Below are 12,186 nucleotides of genomic sequence, written 5' to 3' on the forward strand. Positions count from 1 at the left end.
GTCCAGTACACTAGAGGATGGTGTTCATTTAATGAGCATCCCACTGATAATTTGTTTTCTTCTCATTATTCACTATCTGGGCCTCAGACTCATGTACAGCATGCTGTTCAGTTGTTCATTTTCCCAATGGGTTTTTCCACAGGCTTGGCACAGCATCTGAGTGATTCATAAGCGGCATCTTTACATGTTGTGAGAACGTGGCTGTGTTTCACAAACAGGAATCTGAAACAGAGAGATAGGAAGGAAAAGTGCACACTGATTTTGCAACATTAGTGATTGGAAAGTAGTTGCATTAATAAATTCTTAAGGAAGAAATACCCTAAGAATCAGGAGGTATCAAATGTCCCTGGCTGGTGGCAGCAGTCCCTTGGAACAGGGCACTGGGGAAGCAAATAATTGAGATAAGTTCAAAATTTGACCAGAAATACACAAGGAAAAAAATCCATTGAGGATTATATGATATAAAGATGACAACACTGGCTCAGAAGACTGTTCAGGACTAATTTTTGGAATCAAGAAAAACACCACAGAGAAGTATTACTATGTGACACTCTTGTTCCTGTATGCTTTCCAGCAAGCCACTGGCCACTGCCAGAGACAGGATGCAGGGGAGATGGATTAATGGATTATTGGTCTGGTCTGGCACAGCCACTCCTATCTCTGCTGTTAAACAAAACCTGGCTAAACAACAGTTCTGAGTTTGGCATGAGACTCCATAGAGCTTTACCAACTATTAGGATGTTTTTAGTATACCCATATATATTATATATATTCAGTTCTCTCAGTGACACTTCTGATCTTGAAAATATTGGCCTTTGGCTTCCTACAAAGTCCCACAAAAATGCAGTAGCTTTTGATCACATAACTGGATAGTGAAACAAGAAAATGTACACATTAAATTTTTGCACTTTTCATGCAACCTGACACATCTTTTCAATACTCCTAATAACATAAAATTAAACATAAAACTAATAACATTAATTAATATGTAACTTCTTTTAGGTAGGCCATGTTTGTCTCAGATTTTTCCTGTCAGAAGTTACTAGATTTTTTTATATTATTACATCTTATATCTTCCCTGGTATGCAGCAAAGATTTGACATCTATCTATCATCATGAATCACACAAAGAACTGAGAATCCATCACCATATACTGGCAGAGGGATCTGTTACCGTTTTCTTGGAATATCAGTATGTCACCTTGTGTTTAGGGAAAGATGATTTTGATGCTATATCTCTTGTTCCACTCCAAAGGATATTTACTTAGGAAAAGTATTTTTGCCTTTCTTTGTCATACATTCTATGACACTTTGAAAAACAAGAACATCAGCAAAATTTTCTACACTTAGTTCTTCGCTGCCTGCAGATCTGTAAGTGCAATGCAATAAAGTCTGACCTGAAGGGATTTTCTAATGAGTCAATGATGTTTATTTCATTGCTGAGAAACATCACTGTCAAAAACAAGTTGATGTAAGGATTTACTTTGAAAAAAGGTAAGCCAGAAAAGGTTTATAAGACCCAGAATGGGATCTTAGGTATGAGAAGTCTCCATTCCAGAATAATACTCTCCTGGGAGTGAGGAAAGGACAGTAAGGAGTAACATGAAAGGTCCCATAGCTTGGGTAAGACCTTGGATGTGACTACTGCCTGTGAACCCTTCTCTCCATACAGCAGCTCTATATTGTATAAATCATTAAATAAGCATGAGGCTGAGGAGGCAAACAGGCTTTATAGCTTGCTGGTCCCAACTTGGAGAACCCATAACAAGTCCTATTTCCTTATCACAAAGGGAAACCTAGAACAAGATCCTAAACCTGGCATCTATGTGGTCCAGATGAGTGTCCTGACCAACAAATTCTTGTTTCCTTGGGTTGATCTGGGTAAGGCAGAGAGGGGTTTTGTGGAAAGGGGCTTGGGAAGAGTTGATTTCTTCTAACTTTTGAAAACCTCTGAACAGTATCTGTTTCAATTTTTCTCTGAAAGGCAAAAGTTCAAAAAACCACAGTAAGTCCTGCAAGACGAAAGAAGTATCCCCCTTCTGCCAAATTTCCCCTTCTCTTCTGGGGTCCAGCAGGACATGGCAGCTCCATGCAGGTTTATGCCTACAGAAACATCTTCCTGCCTGGAGTTCTAATGCTGGGGTACGCACACTCCTTCCAGGTCAGATTTTGAAATAACACATAACCCAGCTCAGCGTCTTCCACAGGATTTCCACCTGAAAGGACTGACTGAGACACCCCTTTCCCCACCAGCAGGAAGCCTCACCTTCCCACATTACAGCCAGCAACTCTTTCATGTAAGGGGCTTTGGGTCAAAGGCAAGAAGCCAGTTCTCTTCATCTGGGAACACCATCCCCTAAGGACTCATCTGTACCAGTAAAGCACACAGGGCATGCACCCAGCCTCTGTAGCATGATCATTTATTTTCTTAAATTATCATACTTCATGGCCCAGTTTTGGCTCTTCTTGCCATGGTTTGGAGAATAGCACAGGATATATGGGGATATGACAGTCTGGTCAGAGACAGAGAAAGCTAGATAAGCTTTCCCATGAATTGGTCTGGGAAGCTCTAGGGAGCTGGAGAGAAAGAATTGTAATCTGCCGGTGGTGTTTGTAATAAGTTGTTTTTCTCAAGAGATGTTTACCCCAAAGGGTGTCTTCTTAATTAGCCAATCATGTGAAATGTGTTGATTAAATGACCAATCAAGTCCACCTGTGTCAGACCAGAGTAGAAAAGAATAAAAAGCCCAAGAAAGTAAGGGCTTCTAGCCTCTTAGCTTTCTGATCTAGAATTTGTGTCATTCCTGACTCAATAGTAACAGATAGAGACTTATTTCAACTAGGTTTTATGCCATTTTCTTATTTAAATAGAAAATATAAGTCCATGAATACAAATCTCTTATTTTCCTTTTTTTTCTTTTTATTTCTTTTTTGGTTTTTGCTAGATATAGGCCTTGACCAGTGTGATTTGGGGTGGGAACAACTGTTGACCTACAAGGCACTAAACTCTCTGCACCATCTGATAATTAAGGCATTCTCCCACAAAATGGGACTTTCAGATATGAATCCCATCAGGCACAGGAAAGATTTAAGCTTGGATCTGCTGTAAAGACAAATTCACTTACCAGGGAGCCTGGGCACATACAGACGGTGGCTTCATTTCAAATGTCCTGCAGGCACAACATTTGCATTGGATTGTGCCATGTTGAGCCTGAATGCAAAGGGATTTGACAAGTGCCCCTTCCCAGAGCAGGCAACACAGATTAGTGCACACAGGGCTGGCACAAGGACAAGTCTAAGTCCAAGCACACAAATCCCCAGGGGCTCATCTGTACCAGCAAAGCAAACAGGGCATGGACCCTCTGGAGCTGGATCTTTCATTTTCATTACTAATATAATACTATAGCGGTTACTGGTCCAATATAAATATGTAAATGCCACACTTTTACTGTCTAGGACAGTGAATACTTATTGCTGTAGAGCCCAATGCTGTATATTATGACCAGACACCATCAGGCAACCATTTAATTTTCTGCCCACATTAGAAACCAGAAAGGATTCCTAAAATGGAGTATGTTGCAGCTCTGCTTATGAGTCCTGTAGTCATTCTTCCTCAGCTTATCCTGGCACTTGAACATAGACTGAATAACCCATTCCTTCAGAAATGTAACATTAATAAACTCTGAAGAGCCAAACTGAGGGTATAATTCCCCCACCTTCAATACTTTCATACACATGTTGGAGAAAAGCTTTCTTTGTTTTGGTACAATAATTCACTTCACAATTACCAACAGCACAGCAGGCTTGCCTAATTGAAGAGATAATGTCAGTGGAATACTTTCCTGCTGTAAAGTATTGTAAATAAAACTGTGTAGATAAAATAGTCATTTTGACTTTTTTTTAGGGGCAACATTTAATTTGTAACGGTCATTGTTGCATTAAAGCATCAGCATAAAGAAAAAAAGAGCAGTTGATGCTTGTTTCTTTTACATATTAACAATTTACTGAAATAATAAATCTCTAAAAAATATAATCAAATTGTGTCTCATGGTGTCCCTATCTTTCATTTATTTCACCTAGAGCAATGAAAATTCAGCAAAATAAGACCTTGATCCTGCAGAGCTTAAATACACATCCTTACCTTACTTCTTTATTTTCAATAGTGCTATTGAAATCAATAGTCATTAAGCTGAGTCCAGGCAAAAGCTTTTTCAGGGTTGAGAACAAAGTACAATTTAAGGTAGCTAGCAGTAGCAGTCTGATTCTGAAAGAACAAATGTCATCATTTTTTATAAAGCTTCAGCAAATTGCCTCTCTGACATTTTTGGAAGTTATTTTGACAATCTTCTCCTTTATTTCTGAATTATGTCAAGCTTGTGGAAACACACAATAATGCCATCACTTTTTTAAATTTTGTCTTCCTGTGAAAGGTTCATGTAATCCTATTTTTACATGTTACTCACTGCATTTCAAAAATAAATCAAGTTAATTTTGCACCACAAAGGTGTGGATGTAAGCATCTGAAGCCCAAAATTCAGACAGCCTTCATTGCTGCGAAGACTGACTCATGATCAACATTTTGTATATCAGAACCCCAAGGTCTTTCACTGCTAAGTTGCTTTCCAGACAATAAGGTCCAACTCCATCTCCTTGCAGCTCCCTGAGGAGTTCACTGTCACTTGATGCTGATGGAAGTTTGAGTGACAGGCTTCAGGAGCAGGGTCAAGCTGAAGGATGTGTTTCTTTTCTCCCTGCACCATAAACAGTATCACAGGAGAAGCCAGGAAAATGTCTTATTCTGTAGATCTCACTAGTTTACAGGGAAAGGTGGAAATCCCTGGGAAGAATTGGTAAAAAGATTTCCTAGCTGCGGAAAGAGCTTAGAGGTCAACAGATCCATGCAGGAAGGACCTGCTTCCCAGAATCCAGAGGTTTTGGCAGTGGGGTCTGACCAAATCCATATGACAAAGCTGACACTTGTCAGCACTAATACCTCCAGGACTTCTTAGAAGCTGAGGATGGCAATAGACTACTTTGTAGCACACGTGTGCACATGTGACTGTCTGGTTTAATGGAATAATATCAAACAAAACAAGAACAGACAAAGTTATTATCAATACACTACTAGGAAGGTGAGCATAAATTTTGCAATACATTGGAAAATAGAAAAAAGACATCACCTTGTAGAGGACTATTTCAAGGAAAATATAAGTTGGATATTAGGAAAAAGATTTTTACAGAAAGGGTGGTAAAGTTGTGGAATGATCTGCCTGGGGAGGTGGTGGAGTCACCATCCCTGGATGTGTTTAAAAAAAGACTGGATGTGGCACTCGGTGCCATGGTTTAGTTGAGGTGTTGGGGCATGGGTTGGACTCGATGATCTTTAAGATCTCTTCCAGCCTAGTCATTCTGTGAATTCTGTGAATTCTGTGACTTAAAACTTACCCTGATACTTCCTTTGGGGGCTCAAGGTGTCATCTGGCCATCTGTGTAATCTTGGAAATAGACAGGAAAATCCAGTTTGGGGATGCCTGCTTGCATGTGGACTAGCCATGCTAAGCACAAGAAGGAATAAAACTAAGATTTTACTGAGTTATCAGTTCTGCCAGGGAAGGACCCTACTATCCCCAAGGTAAGAGCCATACAGCCTTCCCAGCCTAAGGCATAATTCATTTCAATCTGCTTATACTTGCAATAATCAAAGAAATGTTACTGCACCAAAAAGGACAAAAAACACAACTGATATAACTCATCTGAAGCTACACAAAACCAGAAAGGACAAAAACAGAACCAGTACAACCTCATGCACTAACAACATCACCATCTGTCCTCTCAAATTCTTTCACTTCTCTTCCACCAAGTTTCCTCTTCCCTGTTTCATCACTTTTGTTTCTCAGGCAAAATGGTTGTATATGCTAATAGAAAAGTCAAGGAGATTATAGTTTTTTTTCTTTTTTTTTCTCTCACTAACATTCTTTGATCTTTTACTCCAGAAATAATAAAACTAAAAATCTCCTCTCATATCTGCCTCCAAACCTGCACAAGGTGAACTCAAACTGCAACTTGTAATGTTCACAGCTTAATGCAGATCTTATTTCCATTCCTCTTTTTCTGTATAAAATCAATATCTTTATAGCTTTTGACTTCTGTGCAACTTGAATTATCACCACTAACCAACTACTGCAAATTTTAGAGTTGAAAGGCACACAAAATGCTTCACAATATTCATTTCATTGCAGCTTTGATATTGTCTGATCCATTGAGCACTTGCTTTCCTCAACAGAATGTTAATACATAAAGTTCCCAAAGCTCCTTTCTAGACTTTATAACAAAATAAATAGTGAAGGGGGAAGTCAGAAGAACAAAGTCATCTAGAGTATCTCTTAGAGCTTTTCTAAGTCTTGAATTCCCCTTGCAGATCAGTAGACCAGAAATGCTGACCAATAATGACAATAACACCACCAGTTCAGAATCAACTGCTTCCAACTGCCTCAGAATGCTCATATAATACAGAGTAAGGGCTATTCCTCAGTAGTATCATTGTACTTAAGCTTAGTTTGTACTTTCCAGAGAGTTTCCCGAGTAATAAATAAATTGCTAAAATACAACCTACTAAATTTCTTTCCAAGTACTAAATAGAGAGTTTCTGAGACATTCAAGAATGGAACCTATTTGGTTCCACATCTGTGCATACACACTCCTCAGTGTCAGAGACCAGGACATCTAACATTTGGCTGCCACAAAGCCAGGACTGAGCCCTTGGTGCTGTAGCTGAAGTCCTCTCAGGCTGTCTGGTGTGCTGGCAGGGTCAGCTTGCCTGCACACACTCAGCAGTAATGAAGGGAAGGTATCCAGGTGCATTCACAGAGGTGTGTTTGTCACAGGGACAGAGCAGGGTGTTTCAGATGCTGCACAGTGCTGTGACCCAAGCAGCAGCAGCATCCTTGGCCAGTCACCCTGGCTGTTCCACTTCCAAATGACCTTTGCAGCACAGACATCTCACCTGAGCAACTTGGGCACCTCCCAGCAACTGCCTGCAAGCACACCTGCAAGACCAGTGCAACCTTGAATACTGTAATGTGTTCCTTGGTAGTCAAAACACAAGCAAAACCACAAAGTGGAAGCTTTCAGTTTATTGGAAAGTATTTGCCCTTTGACTAGGAGCACATCACATCCTCAAAAGGAATGTACCCTTTGCCTGTGTGGGTGTGACCTCTGCCGATCCCCTTCATGGCTCTTCCCCATGCCCTGCAGAGGCAGGCAGCCCTTCCTCTGGGAGCAGAAAGGCAGCTCAGTGCTGAAATCTCCCTGCTGGGTGAAGCTAATGAAGTCCCTGTGCACGAAATCTCTGGGGTCTCTATACCTGCCAAATGAGCAAGGAGCTTAATGCTAACACAGAAAGAGAAGGGAAGAGACTACATAAAGTCTGCTCACCTAAAAAGGGGAGTAATACATTTAGCCTGAGAATACCTTTGTCACTACCTTTGGGGGAACAAGGGAAAGTGCAGATGCTCACAGTTCATCCTCATGCATTTCTCCAATCGAGAAAGTGTTACAGAGGCAGCAGTGTGCTGGTTAAGAGAGTGATTCAGCCTCCAAATATTTCATGGCCAGGCAGGAAGTAGTCTTTAGCCAAGGAAACTGAAGGGAGAGCACTTTATACAGACTTCATTTGTGACAGGAGTTTTTTCCAAATGTGATGCTGTGCTGCTTCTGTCTCCAAATAAAAACTCTTTAAAAAAAAAAAAAAATATATATATATATATATATGTAGAGCCCAGTTTTGTGTTTTAGGCAGACTCAGTGCATAATATCAGGGGAACTTGCATGTTAAAGATAATCAGTAGCTATCGCTCCATTCTGGATAAAGTCTAAAATGGATGTGGTTTCCATTTTAAAGGTAAACACAAATTATCCTATACCAAACTCCTGATGCTGTTAGCACTTTTTACTATCAGCATTAGACAAAGCAATGACATTTGCATTACACAAGGAAATAAACTTGTGAGTCCATGCTACCTTTGTATGTGTCTGAGTTTCTTTCCTTCCCTGCCTGTTTACCTCAGGAATGAAATAAAGTATTCTAGGAAACATTTAGTCAAAAGATGTCTACAGTCAGTATATTTGGGTCCAAAGAATCCAAAGCTGGCTTCTTACATGGCAAAAAAAAACCCTTTTGTATCCTTCATTAGAATACATAAACAAACATATGAGAGAATACTCTAAGTTTATACTGGTTTTTCTCTCCCTCAGAATGCAAAGCAAATAATTTAGAAAGTAGTTGTCAACATTTTCCTCATTTTGCTCTTCTTACTTCAGACCATTTGAAAGGAGAATCTCATAAAAGATATTAAGAGACATTTGACAGGAGAGACAAGAAAGAGGCAAACCACACTCGGTATCAAAAAGTCAATTTGGAATTGCATCTTCTTGGAGGTCAAAGATATTTAAATTACCTACAATGCCATCACTTACAGATTAATTTAATGCACTGGTATCTCTGTGAATCTAAGTCTTTCCCATGATTGTGTGTGATGGAATTATTTTTGCTTGAGAGATGTAGGAAAGATATTTCCAGTCAGTTACTGCTGCTCATTACTGCTGAAGAGTACTCCAGCTCCTGTGACTGCAGTGAAGTCCCATATCCCAGCATCCCATGTACATTTGATGATGGCCATTGAGGAAGAGACCATTACTAAACGGTGGAAAATTCCAGTTTTGTGTCATACCTACTTTCTCCAAATTCATCAGGAACCAGAGAGAAGTAGCAGGAAAAAGCTAACAATGAAGCTGTCACTGCACTTGAAAACACATTCCACTTCTAAGTCATGACATGATCCCTCTTAAAAACTTTTGGCGATTGTTTCTATGGTCATCATACAAGGATAATTTTGGCCTGGAAAGAGCTATTGTGCTTCCAGACATGTGAAGTCTCTTTCTAGACCAAATTAAACCCATAACATTTTTGTATGTTGAAATTTTCCTCTTTCTTCTTCTTCTTCTTCTTCTTCCTCCTCCTCCTCATTTCCACTTCTTTCTTTTATAAGAGAATTAAATTGCAATACTGCTGAAAGGAAACAAATGCATTCGAGGGGAGGGGGTGGGTGAGGGCCAAAAGATGTAATCACAGTTCTCCATGATTCTGTACAAGAAAAACAGCTGCCAAACACTAGGCTTTTTAAAACAGCAGTGCTGTGTATTGGCACAGTCTCTGCAGAGGATTAATACAGGGTGAACACCAACAATACACTCTGCTAAATACAGCCAGTGCTTTAAACCATCTTATTCTTTTATTTCTGTTGTTTAATAGAATCAATCACATTTGCTGAGGCTCAGTTGTGCTCTGGCTTTCAGTCTTGACTGCCAAGCTTCTCTGAATCTTTGTCTTTCATTCCACGTTGAAGCTTTGACCTTTGAGAATTTTTCCCAGATTAAGTGCTGAGAAACATTACTCATATTCAAATTGACATAGTTGTGTTGAAAAGGTTATTTTTCCTCTGCCCAAAAAATCAGTGCTGTGTCAGATTAATAGCCTGACCTTGACAATGTTCAGAGAAAGGGATCAGCCACAATATCTGAGCTGTCTCTGTCAGATAGTAGATATTTTCTGTTATCTTGTAATCTCCTTACACATTTTTGAATCTTTCAGTAATTTTTTCAAATAAATATAAGAATACTGGAATGCAAATTCTGGGCTTAATTATCTTAATATTGTATTGTATCCCAGCAAATCAGCTGGTAAGGTGTTTCACTCATACAGACAATTCTTTTAGCAGGTAAGGAGTAACATTCATTAAAATAAATTTAGATCTAAATTTAAGATCTATTAAGGTTAAATGAGTGTTTCCCAAAGCATTCCTTTCCTCCTAAACATCAATTCTTTTCTTGTACTACATGTACTAATGATCAACATTTAATGTCTTCTGATTTGATTCTAGAAGTTTATCCATTTTTTTTTCTTTTTAATCCACTTTGTGAGCCTCTTTTATACAGATATATTTGTATATTGAACTATGTGGCCACTGTAAATACAGAGAGAGTAAATTCTGATCTTCTGCTTTATATGGTAAGAAAAAAATCTTTGCAGTCAAATCCTGGTTCAAGTAAATCAAAAAATTCCTGTGGATTCCAGAAGGGTCAAGACATCACCTTCTCTGTTCAATTGGCAGAACTATTAAATGACCCACATGACCTGGTTAAAAGATTGCAGTCTCTTTATATTTTCAAAAATTTTACTTCTATTTTCTTACTGACATGTGGTTATTCATTAAGTCAGTTCGGCTCTTTGGTTTGCACTTTATTTCATCAAAGTGTGTCTTAATGAGGCCCAACAAACTCTGCATTTGGAAAAACACAAGCAAGTTCTTTGAGTAAAGAATTTGATGAATCCTGACCAATGTTTCTGAATGATCCCTTCACTTAGAAGCCAGGGATCAGGTAAGATTTAGGATACCCTGCTCCTGAAATACAGCTTTTTTTCCTAAACTATTCACTAAACTTGCACTAGCAGTAGTGCTTGCTGATCTCTTAGCAACCAAGTTCAGGGAGCTACATGGACTGAAAATAATTTGCTGTGCTTTTCAGGGTTAGTCTTCCTTCCTCTTCAGCTCCCCAAACCAGCTCACTACAGCATTAAAAAAAGGCCAGTGCTAGCACATAGACTTAGATAAGCATAAATTCTCAGGGTGTTTGAAAATCAGGCTTAAAGGCAGTTAGGTAGAAGAGTGAGAGTAGCACAGTAAGAATCTGACTAAATTGACATTTGATGACTGCATTCAGTGTACTCTGCTTATCACATTCATCATGTGGAACAGATCTATTGGACTAAAACACCATGAAATTGTCAGCAGGCCTGTGTAAATTTGTAGCAAGCTTGTTCAGAAACTACTCATGAAAAGACCTGAAAGGGCAACTTCCTTTTGTTTTCAAGTTTGGGGGCTTTTATTATCCCATATAATTCAATAAAAGTGGAGCAGTTCTATAAATCATTTTAAAGAGGTCCTAAGGAAACCTATGGGAAGACTCTTCTTTTCTTTCATGACACAATTTTCTGTTCCTGATAGTACTATTAAAGATACATGGCAAATTCGTAATGAAAGTTTAAAACCCAGTTGTTTGTATTTTGCTTGCTTTTTTCTCTTCTGTCAAGAGCAATAACTTTAGGTTGCCACAAGCAAATCCAGCCTAAATTCACCATTAACCAACAACAGGTGGGCAGCAAGACAGAGGTTCCAGAGCTGAACATTCAGTGCTAATGCACAAGTCCAAGAACTGTGAAATCTAGCCTAAGGCATATAGCCTCAAAATGTAACCCCAAAAATTGGACATCTCATGCCAGATAATGGCAGTCAAAACTTCCTGCTCTTGAAATATTTAAACTTTCTGGTTTTGCTGCATCAAAGAAAGCTAACTAAGGGAGCATCTGAGCACAGAATAACATCCTCAGATCAAAGCAGTCACATGGTGATCCAGGAGAGGGTGTGAACCACTGACATAATAAGAAGGTAAAAGAATCAAAAAGGAAAAGATATCTTGTATGATGAACAATGTTAAAATCAACTGCTCTATGAGAGGACTCAGGCTGGAGTGTCTCATGGAAACTGGCAAACAAAAGACTTTTAGATATCTTGATTTGACCCACAGGAAAACCTGCTCTGTCCCAGCAAGCACTAAAAAACCACAGTATGAGGCCCACAGCAATTATTTTTGCCTTTCTGCATATGCAGTCAAAAAGGGAAGTTTCCTTTGTTAAATTTGATGGCCTATATGAACAATCCACTCTTTCATGCAAATCATAGGATTTGCATGAAAACACAGGGTCCATTTCCAAACTAGCCAAGTGTGATGTGTGCTGCTATGGATACAATAACTGTAGCCACTTCAGCAGCCATGAATATTCCTGTCACACCAGTAAAATTTAAGAAACTACTCTATTGTCTGGTTCAAGCACTTGAAAACCCTGAAAAGATCTGAACCTGGAGCTAGATCATGAGATACTGTCACAGAAACAGAAAGCAATCTAATGCTCTAGCTGTGCTCATCAACTGAAAAAAAAACAGAGAACAGGAAATAGAAGCTTAAGGACAGCTTATTCTTCTTTATTCTTACCTGCAAGTAAGAATAAAACCTAAATAAATTATAATTAAGAAAACTTTTTTGGCAGCTAGAAGAAATTTCTCAGCTATGG

The sequence above is a fragment of the Agelaius tricolor genome, unplaced genomic scaffold (genome assembly GCF_023055355.1).
Source record: "Agelaius tricolor isolate 1412-34295 unplaced genomic scaffold, bAgeTri1.0.p SCAF_1, whole genome shotgun sequence".
Classification (NCBI taxonomy): Eukaryota; Metazoa; Chordata; class Aves; order Passeriformes; family Icteridae; genus Agelaius; species Agelaius tricolor.